Source organism: Callithrix jacchus, chromosome 10, assembly GCF_049354715.1.
Source record: "Callithrix jacchus isolate 240 chromosome 10, calJac240_pri, whole genome shotgun sequence".
Taxonomy (NCBI): Eukaryota; Metazoa; Chordata; class Mammalia; order Primates; family Cebidae; genus Callithrix; species Callithrix jacchus.
In genome coordinates, this window is record NC_133511.1 from 24,834,513 (window position 1) to 24,854,888 (window position 20,376).

At 46.9% G+C, this 20,376-nt stretch overlaps 1 protein-coding gene across 11 annotated transcripts in view; it reads left to right on the plus strand.

Moving 5' to 3' along the window:
- The window catches only part of PKNOX2 (PBX/knotted 1 homeobox 2), a 270,089-nt gene that overhangs the window by 54,078 nt on the left and 195,635 nt on the right, over nt 1–20,376 (plus strand). For 7 of the 11 annotated variants that reach the window (XM_009007059.5, XM_035264995.3, XM_009007057.4 and 4 more), the window contains exon 2: nt 17,501–17,571. The exons of 3 other annotated variants lie outside the window; for them this stretch is intronic. The gene's annotated coding sequence lies outside the window, so the exon portion shown is untranslated. Of the gene's footprint in view, nt 1–17,497; nt 17,572–20,376 lie in introns of those variants that run through there. One more of the 11 variants, XM_054241706.1, reaches the window with a different exon arrangement.

A 20,376-nucleotide genomic window follows, 5' to 3' on the forward strand; every position in this document is an offset into this window, starting at 1 on the left:
TTCAACAGGTCATCTGTTTCTCCTCTTAGAGCAGGCAGATTTGGATGGGGCCTTTCTTCTAGCTGCTCTTTAAAGTGATATGGACTTGGATGGGAAGGTTTTGGTTCTGAGGAGCTGGTCGCAGGAGGCCAGAGGGGACATCTGTGGGAATAAATAGGATGGAAGCGGGGAGCTCCATTCAGGTTTGCAAATGCTGTGAATACCACCTCACGCTGGTCCCCGAGCTAGGTACTGGGGATGCGGAAGTGAATAAGACCCTGTCCCTGCCTTCAAGGAACTCATGAGGGAGTGGGGTGGGGGTTCAGGCATGTAAAAAGATGCTTGGACATGGGTTTGTGCAGCCATAGAGAAGACTCCGGGTGCTGCATGGCAGTGATGGGACTGGGACAGGAACTTGTTCCGAAATTTGCTTGTAGGAGGTGATGCCAGAACAAATTGTCCTGGGAATTAGACAGCAGAAAGAGGAAAAGGGTGCTCAGGGCAGGAGGGACAGGCTGAGCAAAAGCATGGTGGTGCGAGCAAGTCTGAGGTGTAGGCAGGGACAGGGTGAGTGCTAAAGCATTTGGATTATATCTTGCAAGAGATGGGGAGCTAGTGCATGTGTTTAGATGGGGAGTGGCACCGTCAGGTTTATATTTTAGAACACTGGCCTGAGCAGCAATGTGCATGGATTACAGGGCACCAGGCCTTTGCAAGAAGAGCAGTCAATATGTGTATCAGTGAGAAAGGCTTAGACTGTAAGTAGCAGCAAATCCAACTCCCAAAGGCTTAAAGAGTGTGGCACTGAGTTTCTCACGTGTTATGAAGTTCACTTCCAAGACTGCTCTAGGGTTGGAGAAATTCAGGGGATCCATGACATCCAAAAGTACCCAGGTTCTTTCTCTGTCATCCTCTAGATGTTAGATCTGTTTTCCAACTGGCTTTCCTGTGGGTCACAAGATGGTAGTGGCAGTTCCAGGCGTCACACCCATGTCCAGGCAGGCAATCAAAAAGGGTAAAGCATGTCAATGGCAAAATTGTGGGGAGTAGTGGAGGCTGCAGCCAATGGGAAGGTGTTGGCTCTCAACCTGTTGGCATTCAAACTAACATTTGTTAAGGTACTATAAAAAATTATAAGCAGCCCAGGCACAGCGGCTCACATCTGTAATCCCAGCACTTTGGGAGGCCAAAGTGGACAGATCGCCTGAGGTCAGGAGTTCGAGACCAGCCTGGCCAACATGGTGAAACCCTGTCTCTACTAATAATACAAAAGTTAGTCAGGCATGGTGGTGCACACCTGCAATCCCAGCTACTCAGAAGGCTGAGACAGGAGAATCGCTTGAACCTGGGAGGCAGAGGTTTCAGTGAGCCAAGATCACGCCACTGCACTCCAGCCTGGGTGACAAGAATGAAACTCGGTCTCAAAAAACAAAAATGAAAACAAATTATAAGCAAAGTTAAGAGACAATGACAACCTGGGGAAAAATTTTTACAACTCATATCACAGGGATATTCTCCCTAATATATGAAGAGCTCCTAAAAATCAACAACAACAAAAACACAACCGAATGGACAATGAATGTGAACAGACTTCACAGAAAAGAAAATACAAATAGCTTTTAACATAGGAGAGAATGTTCAGCCTTGCACATAGTAAGAGAAATGCAAATTAAAACCGTCCCAGGATACCATTATTCATTTCTCTTTTAAATTGGCAAAAAGCCAAAAATTTTGATATCACTTTCTATTGGCAAGGCCCTAGGGAAATAGACTGTCTTATGGTGTAAATCTGCACAACCCCTTTGAAGGGCCATTTCGAATATCATCAAAATGATAAATCATATGCCTTTGACCAAGCAATTTCATGTTGGGGAATTGATCCTAAAGACATTCTTGTATATATAGGAAATGACATATGTCTAAGTACATTCTTTGTAACATTATTTGTAATAGTAAAAGATTGGAAAGAACCCAAATATCCATCAACTGGAGACCAATTTATTAAATTATGGAATTTGCTGACAATGGAATCCTATTCATTTAAAAAGGGAAATGAGAAAGTTCTCTTTGTACTGATAAAGATCTCCAAAATATGTGTAAAAAGAAAAAAAAAGCCCACCAAATTGCGAAAAAAAAAGTGTGCATAAAAAGGGAAAAACAAGAATCTATATTTGTATTTGCTTGGACAGGTGGGAGACAGGTATGGGAGGGAAAAATTTCAGTGTTTACCTTCTTATACTTTTTGATTTGTGAACCATATTACATATTACCTTTTTAAAAGCAAAAGAAAACAAAACACAAAAACACTGTGCAAATCCCACAGAAATGTCTGGGGCTGCATTCTGCCAACAGTGGCTGATTTCCAACCCTTGGGCTCCGAATTTTACAGTGGCAGTGGAGACGGAAGGGATAGAGTTGAGAAGTCTTTTTTAGGCGTGGAATCCCCACAAGTTGGGTGTGGGATTGAGGGAGAAGGCAGAGGCAGCATCGGAGATGGCTCCAGACTTAGGTATCTGGCGGAAGATGGCACTATTGTGAGATGGGAAGGCTGGAAGCGGGTACGTTGGGGGAAACAGAAACAATGGCAGGTCACTGGGGCAATCGACCCTGGGGAATCATTTCACCTCTTGAACTCAGTTTCTGCCATTCTCCAGTCACACTGTTCCTAGGATCCGACCTTGTTCTATTTCTCCATCCATCTGTCTGTCCATCCGTCCATCCATCTATCCATCCATCCATCCATCCATCCATCCATCCATCCATCCATCCATCCATCCATCCACAGAAGCAGTATTTCTGACTACAAAAGCAGAGGGGACATTCCTCCAAAGTTTCAAAGGGCAGCATCTGTAGCACTAGGGACAGGGAGGAAGCCCAACAAGTGGTCACAATAACAAAATCCCACATTTGCCACTGGGTCAGTGTGTCCCAGAGAGAGGGCAGGACGTTGTGTTCTGCTTCCATCTCTGTTATAATTCTTTCCATCTAATTGGTTCTCCAGCTGCTGCTGGAGTGGACTCTGGGGCTGTGAGCCTGGCGCTGGGGCATCCAGGAGGCAGTGGACTATGTTTTACAGGGGTTCGTGTCCACCCAGGGGCACCTTGGTACTAATGGCAGTGGGAAAGGTGGATGGGAAAGGGAAGCCAGATGAATGGGACTCTAGGCAAAATGATCATGAGGTGTGTGGCATCCATGTGATAAGTGCAGTGTGTTTGGAGTACATCTACCCTCTTTGATGAGAACAGCAGTCCACTAAGCAGCCCAGCCTGCTCCAGGACTCTCTGCAGAGTTGGGGGCCAGAATGAAAAACGGACCTGAGGGCTAACTGCAGACACGCTGTTTGGCGTTGGAGGCCTGTGAGCCGGTATGTGAAATACAGCCGCATTCTTGGTTTTAGTTGTAGCTGGAAAGGATTAGAAGACAATTAATAAATCATTTAGTGCCCTGAGTTTAAGTAACTTGTTATTATGGGCTGCATATATTTATTACGCTTCACTGAGCAACACTGGCACATTTCCTTCGAGTGTCACACAATTTGTATGCAATTTGTTTCAGAAGGTTTTTTTTTAAATGCATATATAAATTATTAACCTGCATTCTTCAGGGTAGATTGCTGGAATCCCTCCTCCTCCCCCACCACCCTCGGTGAGTCTCATAAAAACTTCCTGTCCCCAAAATGATAGTAGTGCCATGTCCTACAGCCCACTCCCTGCCCGGCTGGGGAGGAGAAGAATCACTTTCGGTCTCCCTCGGTTGGGCACCTCAGGCAGAGACCTGACACAGTTAGGAAGAAATCAAATGCCTGTTTTTGGGTGATTGGCCAGTACCTGGAGAGGAACTGTTGATGAGAATCCTGCCTTTCATAGCTGCAGTGAAAATAAATCAAGGGGACAAGGAGAATCAGCCCTTGAACAAAACTGGGAACCTGTTGACCCGGAAGCCAGAAGCACTTCAGACACTGATGGCCCCAAACTGTTCCTCGTCTGAATGAGGAAGCTGAGCCCAGGAGGGGTGACAACTGCCTTGGGGCCACAGTGATGGGTCCTTCCTCATCCTCAGCCACACCCCTTCCTCTCCTCCAGCTGGGATTTTTCCTGGGGCTGACACGAATGCCTTTCCTTCAGCCTTTCTCTGAGGTGCACTGGGGGGAATCTTCTCCACACTTTTTTCAGGCTTGAGGCTATGTTGTCTTTTTGTTCTTGGTGGAGCAGTTTGAAGTTTTCATAATGTGATATTTTTAGTTGAACCCTGAATGATTATAGCCCCTTCCCACAAAAATTCTCACCTAAGTACCTAGGGACTGGGTTAAAGAACAATCTGACTGGCTTGCCTCTGCTCTTTCCAGGTGGCTTTTCTAACATCTGCACAATGTGCGTCTGTCAAGCACCTCATGTGTAATAGGTGCGTGTGTTTGTGTGTGTGTGTGTGTGTGTTGCATCAAAGGGTATCTCTGCCTTCATATTGCTTTCTGCATTGTTGGGGTGACCCAGCAACTGGAGGAGTCCATGAGTGTTTAGTGAATGCATGAGCCTAGTTAGGAGTGAATGAGCCTAGTTAGGAGTGAAGGCAGGCACTTCATCTTCTGAAAACACCAGATGACCTACAGGAAGAGATGGGCAGCCTGGAACCACCAAGAAGGATTCTCATCTGGGGTTTGCTAGATGGCTAACGGGTTACTTCTTCAAGTCCCCTGAGGATGTTGTAAACGTTATGAGTGGACATCCTGTCTTCTTGAGTAAATTATCGGGAACATGACTGAGTCTTACTTAATGACACACTGGGTTGCCCTTTAGCTCTCTCCATGACTCAGTTTACCTTCTGGGGAAGCCCAAGCTCTTCCTCTTTTAGTCGTTTTTTTTTTTTTGTTTTTTTTTTTGAGACAGTCTTTCTTGCTCTGTCACCTAAGCTGGAGTGCAATGGCGCAATCTTGGCTCACCTGCCTGGTTAAAGTGATTCTCCTGCCTCAGCCTCCCGAGTAGCTAGGATTACAGGCTCCCGCCACTATGCCCAGCCAGCTTTTTCTATTCTTAGTAGTGATGGAGTTTTGCCATGTTGGCCAGGCTGGTGTCGAACTCCTAGACCCAAGTGATTCACCTGCCTCAGCCTCCCAAAGTGCTAGAATTACAGGCATGAGCCACCAAGCCCAGCCCCTTTTTTAAAATACTTCTAATTAGCTAAGGCCCAAGGTACCAGATAACTTAGTCTGTTAGAAATGTGTGTAAAACCAGAGTAAAGAAGCCATCAATAAGAGCCTGAGGGTTTTCCTTTTGAACAAGTTTCATAAACATTAATGCAAAGATTTCATGGCATGTACTTTGACTGCCAGGAGATTTAAAAAAAAAAAAAAAAGCTGTCCTCTGTCCTCTAGTTTTTTATATTATGTTGGATTTATGAAGCTATTGAATAGCTAAATCACATGCTGGTGAGGAAGGCATTTTTGGCTTAGAAACGATGACACTACTGCCAGGAGGCTGTGAGTGAGGGCGGGGAGGGCTGGTAAAGGCATGGTATCTCCTAGTTCGCTTTCAAGAGGGTCACACTGAAGGTTCTCTGATTCAGTTATTTTAAGCCACAAGAAGGCAATTTAGCAACAAGAAGGGCCTCTTGTTACTGGCGGTCTTGCACATGAGTCTTGAGAAGGCAATGGCCGCTGCAGCCTTGCTCACACAGCTTTTCCCCTTTTCCCCTGGACGGTGCTAGCTCTTCAGTCGGCCAGAAACACAGCTGCCTTTGTGTCTTATCCTGATGGGTGTCTCAGGCGGACCTTCCTGCAGTCCAACAGAGGGCTCTTCGAGCAAGTCCTGCCTCAACAGGGCCTTCCCTGACCTCTTTGTGCCTGGGGAGTCGCCCAAGCCAGCCCATCCAGCCTGTGCCACCTGTGAGCTCTGTGACTGGCAAGTGCCAGGTGGAGAGTCAGCTGCTCAGGAGAGAGATTGTTCAGGATAGTTACTGCTAGCAAGGGATTCCATTTTATCTACCTGCCATCAGAGTAATCTGTCCTCTGCTGCAGCCCCTCGGAGGAGCCCTGAGCAGGTGAGGCAGGCAGATGGCCCTGAAACCAGGGTGACTCCGGGTTGGAGAGTGAAACTGCTGGCTCTGCCTTGGAGGCTGAGGCCTGTGCTGTGAACTCAGGTAACCTCCTTCCCCTCCCCCGTTTATGGTGAAATCAGGCCTCGCTCAGAACACCAGGCCTCCCTCAGAAAGGCAGTTTTCCTACTCCGTTTATTCTCAGATTGGTGTTATACCCTAGAGCCAAATTAGTGGCTAAGAACAATTGGAAACAAATGCTCTTTCAGCATCCTGCTGTGATCCCAGATCCAGGTGGGGACACCAGCCGAGGCTGTCTTCACTGAGCCACTCCTCCGCAGAGAATCAGCATCCCAGAACCTGTCAGTGCAGCCAAATTCCCTCATAATCAGCCAGCACCATATACATCTGCCTAACCTCAGTGAAACAAGCTGGAGCCCTGCTAAGTTATTTATGAAACAATATTCAGGACCGCCCCGCTGAGGCGAGTTAGGGAATAATGAATGGAAAGTGCCCGGGTGCACTTTGGAAAAGCCTGTGGCTGGCCTGCTGCAGTGGGGACCATATCCCTCCCGCTGGGGGCTGAGTGTTGGGTGCCCCCTCCAAGGGGCCTTGAGTTGGCTGCCTTTTCTGAGATGCCAATGACTGTTAGGTTGGCTTGGATTTGATAGCGAAATTCTTTCTACTCTCTCCAGCACTGGTCTGAGAAAGCGTGGCTAACCCCCGACAGGCCCTCTCTCTGGATGTACCTGCCCCAAAGGGGAGTTATTAGAAGGTACTGAAACACCTGGTGGGAAGGATCTACATAGCTATGGGATCATCCTTAACTCCCCAACCAACTGGTTGCCTGTCCCCCTCATTAGACTGTGGGCTCCTTGAGGACACGGAACTGGAATTGTTCATCATTGATCCCCAACCAAGTGAAGGATCTAACACTCAAAAAACATTTTCTAAATGAATGAAGGGAATTACTGGCTGGCTTCCAACGCTGGACTTCTCTAAATAAGCCTCCACTGCTCTCTGAACTGTTTCTTCAAATGTGAAATGAGGAGGTCAAGGTAGATGATCTCTAAGAGTCTGCCCAAGTCCAACCATCCCACTTCTAGTGCTGACTTCTGCACTGAGCTGCCCCAGACTCCAGCTCCCCGACTGCCTCTGGGCTGGCTTACTCCTGGAGGGCGCAGCCCATCGTGGCAATGTGCCCTTTGCCCTGGCGACCCTGGCTTAGTCATTATACAGGGCTTCTAGTGTGGGGCTGGCTCTCTGCTACCAAATACTGTCCTCAGTCCGTGCTATTTTCCCCTGACGCATCTTCAGACTGTCACTTTTCTCAGTCACACAGTTGAAAATTTCCTCCAAAGTAAAGCCTGATGCAAAATGAGGACTTGTTAGCATGAAGGGATACATATGTTCTGCCCTGCCTGCACCTCCTGGGTAGGCTGTATTTATTTTTCTTTCTGAGCTAGACCCTTCTCCACAAGGGTAATTAAAGGCCTCTTCATTTCCAACCAAATGAGGAAAGCTCAGGGATCAACCTGTGGCACCTCCACATTCCTTTATCTTACTGCCTTTGTTCAGGAAAGCAGAAGAGCGGCTTCTTTCCTCCTCCTTCCCTGCTGCTGCAGAATTTCTCTTGCTTCCTATGAATCAATGACAGCAGTATTTACTTGCACAAGACACATAATGTTAACTTTTCAAAGTATATAATTATTTCATTTCATTTTTACAATATGTCTGTGTTGCAGGCAAGGCAGGAATAAGCATCTGGATTTATTTGACCCCCAAAGATTTATTGGTATCTAGTCCAAGATTTCTTGGAATTTGAGGACTTTCTGGCTGAATGTGAACTTAGTGTCTTCTCCACTGATTTTCAACCTCTCAGGGGACAGTCTTGAAATCTTGGTAAAATCTGTAAACCTCTCCCCAGAAAAACTTGCACACAAATACTATTCTGGATAAAATTTTCAGGGATTTGTGGACCCCTACCACCTTAAGGTTCTTCTTGCTCTGGTGCAACCACTGGGTTGAAGAGATGAGGAAACTGAGGCCCAGAGAGTTAGGGCAATGTGCACAGAGTCATAAGGCTGTGAGGACGAGGGCCACCTCTTAGGTCCTGTCTACACCCTTTCCAACACACCAAGGCACTCACTGCTGCATCTCATTAGGTGCCCAAATCCTCTCACCTGTTTCTATTCCTCCTATTCCCCTCTTATTTTAGATTTCCTGCTCATCGTTTTATTGCTGTGAATATACTCCTAGACTGTGCAACTAGGAATGCAGATACACTACTACACTCCTAATTGGTCCCCCTTTCCTTCCCTCATCCGGCTTTCTTCTTCTTCTTTTTTAAATCCTGGCCGGATGTGGTGGCTCATGCCTGTAATTCCAGCACTTTGGGAGGTCGAGGTGGGTGGATCACCTGAGGTCAGGAGCTCGAGACCAGCCTGGTCAACATGGAGAAACCCCATCTCTACTAAAAATACAAGTAATTTAGCTGGGCGTTGTGGCAGTCATCTGTAATCCCAGCTACTTGGGAGTCTGAGGCAAGAGAACTGCTTAAACCCGGGAGTCGGAGCTACTTGGGAGGCTGAGGCAAGAGAACTGCTTAAACCCGGGAGTCGGAGGTTGCAGTGAGCCAAGATCGCGCTATTGCACTCCAGCCTGGGCGACAGAAAGGGACTCTGTCTCGAAAAAAATAAAATAAAATAAAATTATAAATCGTTGCTCATTTTTCCAGCATCAGCCTTCTGGAGTTGCCTTCCCTGTTGGAGGCTGGCCCGGCCTTCTTATCCTCAGGAACGTAGTCCCTCTTCCCTGGCAGCCCCTCCCCTGACTTCTCCACTTCTCTTTTCCAGGACTGGGAGGCTCTGGGTTTCTTGCTTTCTCAGTCAGTCCTTGGTTCCCTCATCCTGTCCTTGGACTGATGAGCTGCTCCTTCCCCTACTCCTTAAGACCTCAGGCTCTTTTTCATTATTATTCTTGATAGAAATTGGGAGGCATTCGTGGTGGCATATATACATATTTTTTAATTGTGGTAAAACATACGTCACATGCAATTTGCCATCTTAAGCAGTTTTAAGCACCCCTGAGAGGCCTCAATAACACCCCACGATGGCTGTCCCAGAGTCACCTGGGGGAAGGAGGAAGGGGTTGCTAGATGGCGCATGTCAGTAATGAGCCTTAGTGTTTGGTGACATTAAGGACATTCACCTTGCTGTGCAACCATCACTGGCATCCATCCACAGAACTCCTTTCCTCCTGCAAAACTGAAACTTCAAACTCATTAAGCAACAGCTCCCCAGTCCCTCATCCTCTGCCCCAGCCTCTGGAAACCACTAGTCACTTTCTATCTCTGTGAGTTTGACACTCTCAGTACCTCATACAAGTAAAACCATATAGTATTTGTCTTTTTGTGACTGGCTTATGTCACCTAGAATAGTGTCCTCGAGGTTCACCCATGTTGCAGCATGTGTGGGAATTTCCTTCCTTCTTAAGCCTGAGTCGTATTCCATTGCATGTAGACGCATGCATGCCACATTGTGTCTGTCCATTCGTCTGTTGATGGACACTGGGTTACTCCCACTTTTGGCTGCTGTGAATAAAGCTGCTATGAACACAAGTGTGCAAGTATCTGCTTTAGTCACCACTTTTGCTTTCTTTGGGTGTATAGTACATAAAAAGCGGAGGCACGTTTTTAAGGAGTCTTAATTATTCTCTGCTGTCCCTTCAGTCTATATGAATTTTCTTCATTAACGCCTTTTGTGCATCTACTGACCTCACGGGGTCTGTAGCACATGCCACAAAAGGCACTTTCTCAGAGAGCCCCAGAGGAGCCCCAGAAAACAGAAGACTTTCTACCGCGTCCAGTGACCAGCCGCTCACTGATAACCCAGAAGGGCCCTGGACTGTATTTCTGCCAAGTCCCAGCCTATGGATGGACAGACAAGAGCACGGGAGGCCCCCTGCTGCGTCCACTGCTAGTCCTGGCTGGAGGTAGTGGCTCACTAGTGTATCAATGGCATAGCATGACCTTGCATAGTGTACGGCACCTCTCTCCTTTTTTTTTTTTTAGAGACAGAACCTTGCTCTGTTGCCCAGCCTGGAGTGCAGTGGCACAATCTCAGCTCACTGCAACCTTCACCTCCCAGGTTCAAGCAATTCTCCTGCCTCAGTCTCCCAAGTAGATGGGATTATAGGCGGGTGCCACCATGCCCAGCTAATTTTTTTTAATTTTTAGTAAACACAGGGTTTAATCATGTTGGTCAGGCTGGTCTCAAACACCTGACCTCATGATTCACCCGCCTCAACCTCCCTAAGTGTTGGGATTACAGGCATGAGCCACCTCGCTCGGCCTCCCCTCCTTTATTTCAAAATTAGTTAAATGAAAAAGATAAAATACCCTCAACATTCTAGAGCAATTAGGTCCTACACAACCTTCCGCAATGACAGAAACGTGCTCCATCTGAGCCGTCCGCTATGACAGCCACTAGCCACATGAGCTGTGGAGCCCTTGAAATGTGGCAAGTGAGGCTGAAGACTGAATTTTACATTTCATTTCATTTTAATTAATTAAAATTTGAATTTTAAAAGCCACACGTGGCCATTGGGTACTTTATTGCACCATGCAGCTATAGAGGATGAAATGGGTAGCCGTCATGCAGACCATAGAAGGGGGTCAGCAAGCCCAGTGTCTGGCACATAGTAAGCACTCAATAAATGTTTGCTATTAGGTCTTATGTGTCTTGCTTTCCAGTCCACCACACCTGATGGCTCTCAATGACACCCCACACTAGCTGTCCCGGAGTCACCTGGGGGAGGGAGGGAAGGTGTTGCTGCATGGTGCATGTCAGTAATGAGCCTTGCACTGAATGTTTCTGGTCTGCTACTTTCCCTGGAGGGTCATGGGAGCCGGAGTGGTATGTGGCCTGCTTTGCAAGTGATTAACATGGTGTAAGCAATCTGCATAGAGGAAAAAACCCCTCGGTTGGTATTCCATTATTCTATTAGAGTTTCAGAGCCAGGATTAAGTGGACATGATTTCTTCCTATGGGCCATTAATTTTGTTTTATTGCTGGTCTGATGGCCATTACCCTTTTTTGCCAATGCATTCCCCCATTAGGTTTGTACAATTAACAAAATATGTGCTGTTAGGGCTTTGATAGGAGGAGTGGGATGGAAATAAAGGGAGGTAGGGAAACAGAGTTGGGGGTAGGGAAAGTGTCTGGAATGAAGGGGGGCCTTCAGCACCTGCCTTCTGGCCACTGGCTTTCCTGGAAAACTGCAGTAAGACCTTTCCCCAGCTCTTCCCTCACTAGGAGTGGAGGAGTTGCTCAGGTGAGAGGGAAGGACACTTGGTGGGTCCATGTGGGAGCGGTGCTGGCATTTCCTGGCCCTCCTCCTCCAGCCTGCAGCTGAGTACGCCACAGCTGAGAACATAATGCGACAACCCCACCATCCCCACACTATCACCTTGAATCTGATACTGCTCAGCAGGCAGCATGAATCAGCCTCTAGGTGTCTGGCCCCATGACAGGGGGAGAATTCCGGGGCAACACCAGTCTTCCGTCTATGCGGCAAATAGGAGGACACGTGCCCAGTTAAAAGGAGGCGGCTGATACTCAACATCAGCCAGTGATCGACATGTGGAGATGCAGAATTGGCATGTTTACGTCATAAAATTTCTGGAGAAAAGTTAGGAATCTGGATCTCTAAATGTGAAATTTCACAAGGTTTGGATGTTGGCAGAATTTATAAAAACACTGGAGAGGCAAGAGTCAACCTTGGGGCCGCTAGTTGGCGACATCTGCCAGTCAATGAGGAGTCATGAAAGGGCATTAAAGGGGAAGTGGACGTGATCAAAATTGTGTTTTAGAAAGATTTAGAAAGTTTTAGAAAGATTTCCAGGGCAGGGGTGGTAGGGCAGATGGGCAAAAACAGGCAGAGGCTGGAGACGAGGAGAGTTGGGTTAATGACAATGGGATGGGTAGAAGAGCAGTGATGCTTGAGAGGGAGAATTAGCAAGTCTGGGGTCTTGGTGTGTTAGCACCACAGAAGATGTCCATGGGGCCAGGGAGGCTCACCTGTGAGCAGGCCCACCATCATGCTCAAGGGTTTCCCTCTGCTGAGATCAAGCCGCTCTGTGAGCCCATACCACTCAGTGTACGTGAGTCTTTCCATCCCAGGATGGGAGGGTAAATTGCTTGCTTCTGCCTGGTGTTGAAAAGTCATGGGTGTTGGGTTCTTTCTCTCACATGGGATAAATATTAGGGTTAACCCACCAGTGCTAACATTCCTAAGAGGACTTCATATTCGTACCTATACTGACAGGTCCAGGCCCAAGAGTGGAGGCTTGGCCCAGGCAGGGCCCGGGGAGTGTCACAGAGGGATCCTTTCCAGGTCCTTTGCAACTGGGTGCCCAGCACTACCTGTGGCCCAGGGGGCTGAGGACCAGTGTGGAATTAGCATCCAGGCCCATTGGGCTTTGAGGAAGGCTATGCAGTACCCTCAGTGCTGGATGCATAAGAATCTCAGAGCCAAGAAGTTAGCACCAGATAATTATAGCTATTTAATTACCCAGTTATTGTGTTATTTAAAGTCTGCTGGTCAGGGGCCACAGGGCCTGACTGACAACCTCACTGAACAAGTGTAAGCAACTGCAAAACGTTGTCAGGTGATGAGAGTGGAACAGAGCAGGGACTCAGTGAGATATGGCAGGAGCTGTGGTTACGCTGTTGGAAGAACGAGTGGCCTATCAGGTGTTTGCTCCTGGAATGGGCTATCTCAATCAGATTTTTACACCCAAGTTTCGTTTCTCTTTTGGAAGCTTGGCTTATGAGCCTACAGAGGGCTTTGCAGGGGACAGGAGCATCCAGAGAGACTCTTGGTGTTCGAGAATGAGTTGTCACAATTTGGTCCTCATCCCAAAAGTCTGCTTGGGCAAGAATAGGAAAACTTGTCATGGGAAGAAGGACGAATGCAGAAGTCCTCAGTCTTCTGGATTTGCCTCTCTTTTTCCTATTCATTTGCAACCCTTTCTCAATTAAGTTATTAATATGTCCTAGACAGTGCACGAAATGCTGTACATGCACCATCTCATTTAAATGTGCTACAGTTAGAACCCTTTTAAAGATGAGAAAACTCAGGTTCATAGAAGATAAGGTTAGGTAAATGATGGGCCCTGGCTTGAACCTGAAACTGTTTGACTCCAGCATCTTTAGTCTTAACCTCAGCGATATACTGTGCTAGCCAGAGACTTAGCACCCTCCCCGGAGGGTTAGTTTGGGCAATCTCAGAGACTGTCAGATGGAGTTTTATTTCGAAGATCTAGTAGTCTGGCTCTATCACTTTGCAGATGAGGAAACTGAGGCATACAGTGATTAAAGGTCCTTGTCCAAGATCAAACAGTAAGTTGATAACAAAGTCAGGGCTTGAACCCATGTCTGGCTGACCCCGCCCCCCCCAGTCTGGTGCTCTCTGTGTTAGACCCATGGCTTTGCTAAACCCCCAACTCGTCTTCCTTTTTACCTGGGTCTGTTCATAGATGCTTGCACAGCTATCCTTGAGATGAAGAGACAAGTTCTAGCATGCTACCTCCTATGGGAAGCTTTCTTCTATCTCTCTCCCCACCTCTTTTCCAAACAAGCATGACCATTCAACTCCCTCTTCATTTACCATTTCATAAATTCCCTCACATCTATAAATGTGAATCGCCAATCTCATTTATGATTCCATTTGATTTTCATGATGAATAAGACAAGCCTGAGTTCAAATTCTGGTTGCATTATTGCATGGCTGAAAGCCTTTGACATGATCATTTGCCTGTGAGTATCACAGACTGCTGGTTTTGGAAGGCCATAAAACATTAGGCACATGGATGGTTCTCCAACAGGCATCCATGGGCTAGTGCCAGTCCAGGAAGACTTTTGCAGTGGTGCATAGTGATGAGTGAAACATAAATACAGTGTGTAGAGACTGCTTGTGTATATACACACTGTGTGTGCGTGCAGAGAGAGAATGATGCTTTATTTCTCAAAGGTTGGCTCTTTATTGTGAGATTTTTGCACTCTTTACTTTGGGGAGTTAAATATTTTGTGAAATGATGGTGAGAGAAGACATGATTAATGTTTTTTCAAAATATAAGTTTGTCAACACTATCAGTCTTTGAATGCTGTTCCACACTTTACTGATGGCTGAAACTCAAATCAGGGAAACATGCGTTGAGCAACTTCTCACCCCGTGCAGGATTCTACTCTCAGTGTTGGGAGTTCACTACCTTCCAAGGAAGCCTCATTCATTTCCGGATGGTTCTCATTGCCAGAGAATTCTTCCTTATGTTGAACTACAGACTGGCTTCTGCTAACATCTAAAGTTAGACCTGATCCTATCCTCTGGAGCAACACAGACCCCATTTCACACAGCTTCTTCAAATATTTGGAGGGCGACCATGTGGGAGAAGGATTGTATTGCTTCAGTCACTAGAGCAAGGACCAGTGGATAATTTTAGAGAGGGACAAAGGAACATTCCTCTTAGTTCTTCTTACCATATCTTCTACCTCATAGCCTCCTCATAATACTGAAAACAGCCACAATAGCAAAGATGGCTAACATTCGGTGAGTGCTTATTTTGTGTAAGGCACTGTTTTAAGAACCTTCCTGTTTATTATATATTAAGTCATTAAGCCTCCCCACCACTCTCAGAGGAGGAGTTAGTATTAGCCCCATTTTACAGATGAAAAGCAGGCATGGGGGCATTAAGTAACTTGCCCATGGTCAAGCCAGAATTGAAACTTGTGATTCAGAAAACTCCATCTGATGATCTCTGAGATTGCCCAAACTAAGCCTCCAGGGAGGGCGCTAAGTCTCTCGCTAGCACAGGATATCACTGAGTTAAGAGTAAAGGTCCTGGAGTCAGACAGTTTCGGGTTCAAGTCAGTGCGATTCCAGAGCCTACCGTCCGAACCACTAGACTCCTAACCCGCAATTTAACCACTAGACATCTTCTCTCACCTCTCTCTCCTACTCATATTGTCAAAGTTCTTAAAATATGATGCTCTAACTATATACAGAACTAGTACAAACGGTTAAGTTCAGAGTGGAGGAGATCATTCACCCTTCAGTTGGGTTCTGTATGGCTAGTAATGCAACCTGAAATCACATTTAGTGAGTTTGGCAACAATATCATACCCTGGACTCATTTTGACCTTGGATTTTATTTTTTTTATTTATTTATGTTTTTCCACCTGGCCACTCTCATTTAATTGACCTTGGATTTTAAATCAAATAATATAGGTCTTTTTTTTTTCTTTTCAAACTGGGTCACCCCATTCTTTTTTTTTTTTTTTAATGTATGAGAGGTATTTGGTATATTTATTCTTGTCAAATCTTTTCTACAAAAGAGTCTATAAAAAAAAGTGGGTTTGCGTGTGGATGTAGGATACACTAATCTGATGGTTTAAAGTAATGAGACTGTGGGCATTTTTTCTTTGTTTTCAAAATTATTTCATTTGCAGTTGTCATGATGTTATTGTACAAGAAATAAAAGCTGGTAAAGGGAAAATGGACTTTGTACTTTCGGTCTGTTATTTTAGCTTGCTAAAAGTTTTATGACGATCTTGAATCTATCCCTCCAGCACAGTAGCTACCTTTCTCAGCCTTGCATCATGTGCACATGGAAAGTCTGCCATATCTTCTTTCAAGTCACAGGTATCTCAGACGGACAGTCCCAGAGGGCAGGCATAGAGCATACAGCTCCATGTAATTTAATCCAGAGACTTCATGTGCCAAGTTCATATCATGCTCAGTAGTAATATGTAAGTGGTTTAGAATAATACAAGTTGGAACCCATTGCCAGCCAGGTTGGTTCTGAGGTGCTGGTGGTAGATTCTGATTGGAACGATCAGAGTTCACCATTCAACATTTCAGCAGATATTTACTGAGAACCCAGCACAGGCTGGGCACTCTACTAGGTTCTGGGGATATGAAGATGCAGAAGACATGGTCCTTTTCCTCAGTGGTTTGTAGTCCAGTGGTCTGATCCTACCTCTGAGGCGCCTTCATGATCTGTAAACCTTGATCATGCAGGTATAAGGAGACAGCCCCAGAGGAAATGCCTTTGCCTCGAGGAAGTCATCATGAACAAGAGACAATTCGTTTTCCTCAGCACATTTCACTACACTCCATGCCTGAATCCTAACTAAAATTCCACCTTCTTCCAAAAAGACTTGCTCATCTTAATTAAAGGGAAAGTACTGAAGAGGTCCAGGACATGTGAGGCTTTACATAATGTCAAGTCCTTGTTGAATGAACAACCTTCAATGTCTCTGTGAGCCCACAGGCCAGCCTGCCCTCTATTATCTGACACCAAAACCCCTAGATGTTCTGGCCCCACCTTGCTGAGCTGGCATTACCCTCTCCTCTAGTGTCTTTCAGGCAGACCAGTCTCTGTGTCATCCCAGGAACCTCCATGCTCTCCTGCTCCTGGCCCTTGCTCAGATAGCCCCTTTCTTTGGAATGCCCTCTTCCTCCCTCCCACCAGCCAATTCTTGTCTGTCAGTCTGCCAAGACCCAATTCAAATTCCACCATCTCATGAAAACTCCCTTAAGTCTCCAACTCTAGCAGACTTCGTGTCTCTGTGGAGAGAGAATAGGCATCGCTTCTACACACTTTAGCACAACTTCATATACAGTCTGGCGTTATTGGGCATTCTTTTATATGGGTGATCTCCCTTCTCCAGTGATGTGGAGGTAGTGTTTTCATAACAGGACCCATGGATTTTATTTCTGCTGCTTCAGCATGTGTAGATCACAGAGCAGACAACTGATAAATACGTGTTGACTGTTTATGTTTACAAAAAAAGTTTCATCTCAGAAAGAATTAAAAGCAGTCAGATTTTTATCTTTCCAGTCTTGCCCCATTGTTCTTCTCCATGCACATATTTCTTCCTGCCCTATTGGACTCTTCACCTCTACTTGCAAGTTCTCTTCTGCAGCAAGACTTTCATATTTCTGTGGTAGACAACAGGGTCAGTGTTGTTGTTTGCTTGTTTTTCTGCAGCCTTCCCTGTCAAGATTGCAAAGTTTCACAGGGGCCCTTCTGCTCTGTTCCCCTGCCTGGGGTCTTCCAATAGGCAGGAGGCACCAGTAAATAATTATTGGCTTGGTCAGCTCAGGGCACTTGACAGCCATGAGCCTTTTTTTCCCTCTGGTAGTCCTATAGGGAAGGGGATACAAGTCCTAAGAAGAGGAGGCACCAAGCAGGTGGAGGAGGGCGTGATCCTCTCACTCTGCCCTGGTTAGCTCTCTAAACATAATGGTTCTGCACCAGGAGTCCCTTGCTAGGAAGCTTTCTCACTCAGCATGGGCACATGTCTGCCAGCCCTGGCCTTTTACCTGAGCCAAATCCACCTGGATTGGGGATTTTACCACCATCCCCACCCTGGCTTTTACTTCCGTAGCATCTTACATAGTCTATAAAGATGTTTTCTTTCATTGGCAGGTGAAGTCTGGAGCAGGACTTCTGAGGCTTTCTGTCCTCCATGCCGCTCATCAGAAAAGGGGCTGTGAACTGTAAGTAACTTTGATTGGCATTTTCCATGCTGACTCAATAAGGTTATGGGTTAAAGACCAGCCCTGAACCTGATCTTTAACAGCCATGCATTGTGCAAGAGAAACACTCAACAATGAGCTAGTCAGAATGTAAAATACAGTAGAGCTCTAATTAGATTATGTCTGAATGTGACAAAGAGGCCCTGTAATATGACATCCTATTTAATTAGACTATATTGATTGTGCATTAAGGTAGACTTGATGTGTTACATGTGTCATGACTGCTAGAGAAGGAAGCTCTTGAGTCTGCAAGGCTGATCCAGACCCCAACCACTCTTGCCTGTGGGCTAAGCTTGGGAGGCAGTGAGAGGAGGAAGTGGCAACATCAGTTCTCAAACTGGGCAAGTTTATAGCCTGCACTTGCTCTTATATCTGGTTATTTCTCGGGAGGCATGAGGGAGGAAAAAGGAAATGCTGCTGACCGCTCCTTCCATCAGCCCAGTAATAATTCGACCTCTTACTTAGGCTAATTTGCTTATATTGGTTCTCCCCACTTGGCAAAAGTCTACCCACCTGTGGGATCTGGCGTAAGTCCAGCCTCCTTCGTGGAGCCTTCCTTGGTAATGCCAGCTGGAAGTGATTGCTCCCCCTCCTGAAATTCCGCAGCAGTAACACACACTGCCCCTGCCTCTGTTCCCAGCATCTGTCCCCACCTCTGGCTGTCACTTTACCATGCCCTCTCCAGCGAGGCCATGAGATCCTGGTGGGTGAAGTCTGGGATTCCTACTTCCTGGTCTGCCCACCGCACCCTCAGCCTAGTCGCTCTTTAGTGAATGTTACCTGGATGACTGGGTTGCCCTGGGCCCGCATAGCTTCCCCACCCTGCTTCTGGGACTACCTGAGGCTGAGCTGCTGCTGCGGTAACTTTGATAGTACATTGGCTTCCAACCAGTCCATGGAATTATAAATGATTAACCGTTATCAGCGCACATCTTCACCTCTGTGTAAAAATAGATTGACTGTAATGAGTATTTGAATAAATCATAAGAATGGCCGCCCTGCGATCAGCTAACATCCTGCGGATGGCTGCCCGGTGAGTGAGCAGGGCGCCGGCCCTCCCGCCTAATGGCCTGCGATTCAGCGCCGGTCGCCTGTGTGATTGACGGGCCTGGGCTCCCAGGGCACCTCCTCTGCAGCCCTGATCCGGAGCAGTCGGATCTCCAGACCGCCGGTGGGGGGCGGGGGGGTTGGGGGAAAGGGTGCCTCCCTCCATCCTGTTCCAGGAAAGCCTGCCTAGGAGGTGGGGTGGGGGTAGGCGGAGGGGCAGACTAGAAGATAATGACCTTTGTGAGAATCGATGTCTCCTCGCATCGGAGGTTAGAGGGACCTCATAAGTCAAGTCAAGTATGAGGAGCAAGCTGAGCGTGAACCTTAATGAGAGCTGAGAGCATGGGGTAAATAGGCCTGCACATTTTCCCCATCCCTGAGGGCAGCAGGGCACCTCAGCTTTGGCTTCGGCCACCACACCCCAGGAAAGCTCCCTGGCAGGGACACAGTCTTGGGCCTGCAGTGAGGAACTAGGAAATGCAGGTTTCTTCAGGTCCCAGGGCTCTGAAATGGGAAGATTCAAATGATCTTTCAGGGAGTGGTTTACCAGGGCAGCCTCAGGCATGAGGATTCTGCCTTTTGGAGGGAAAGGAAGAAGAGGAGAGGGGGAGGCGGGCTGAGAGTGACAGGGACTAGTTGAGGAGGGAAGGGCCTAAAAGTCTGATGTTTCAGAGACAAGGCCAGTGAAGGCTGGATTTGAGAAGGAAACAGCAAATATTCCCAGTTAATTCTAGTGGTGTCCCATTTCTAGGCTATGTAACAAATCACCCAAAACAGAATGGCTTAACATCATTTGTTCTTCAGGTCAAGAATTCGGACAGGGCATGGTGGGGCAGCTTGTCTCTGTGCTACCAGACGCCACCATGGAATCTCAGTGGGGGCAGCTCAAAAGCTAGGTGCTGCAGTCATCCAAAGGCTCGCTCCCTCATCATTCTGGGCTTTGATGCTAGCCGTTGGCTGAGAGGTTGGCTGGACTGTCTTGGCCAGACCCACATGACAGCTCCATGTGGCCTGAACTTCCTCACAATATGGCAGCCTGATTCCAATGGTGAGCATCCAAGAGACAGCAAAAGCCAAGTGGATGCTGTGTTGCCTTTTATGACCTGCCCTTCAAAGGCAAGCAGCATGACAGCCACTGTGTTCTCTCACCTGGGGCAGTTGCAAAGGTCCACCTAGGTTTAAGAGAAGGGAACGTAAACACCCTCTCCTCCATCTCTCCAAGGAGTATCAACAACACATTGAAAGAATAGTGTGAGGAATAGGATGTATCTTGTTGCAATCATCTTTAGAGAATACAGCTTACCACAATTGGTACTCATCAAGTTAGGGATCTGGCACAGCACAGCCTCATCAGTTTCCCAGAAAGAATAAAAGGACCCCTTCTTTGGGGGGGAGCATTCATTTCCCCTGGAAAGACAGTCTAAAGAACCCCTGCTTTAGACAAATTAAACTGTCCCTTAATTCACAGAATGTGTGAGTTGAAAGGGCCCTTGGAGATGAGGCGAGGATTCCTTCCTGGGCAGGCCATGCTGGTGTTGGCAAGTCCCGCAGCTGGTGGAAACTTCGACCTCAGGGTCCATCTCAGGAAGAGTGAGTTGAATCTGCAACTCACAGCTTCAAGTGTCAGGTATGGAGGAGTCTTAGACTGTGAGCTAGGACTCCACAAGCCTTGAGCCCTTCTTTCACATTCAGGGCTCCGTGTACCTCCATCCCCATAGA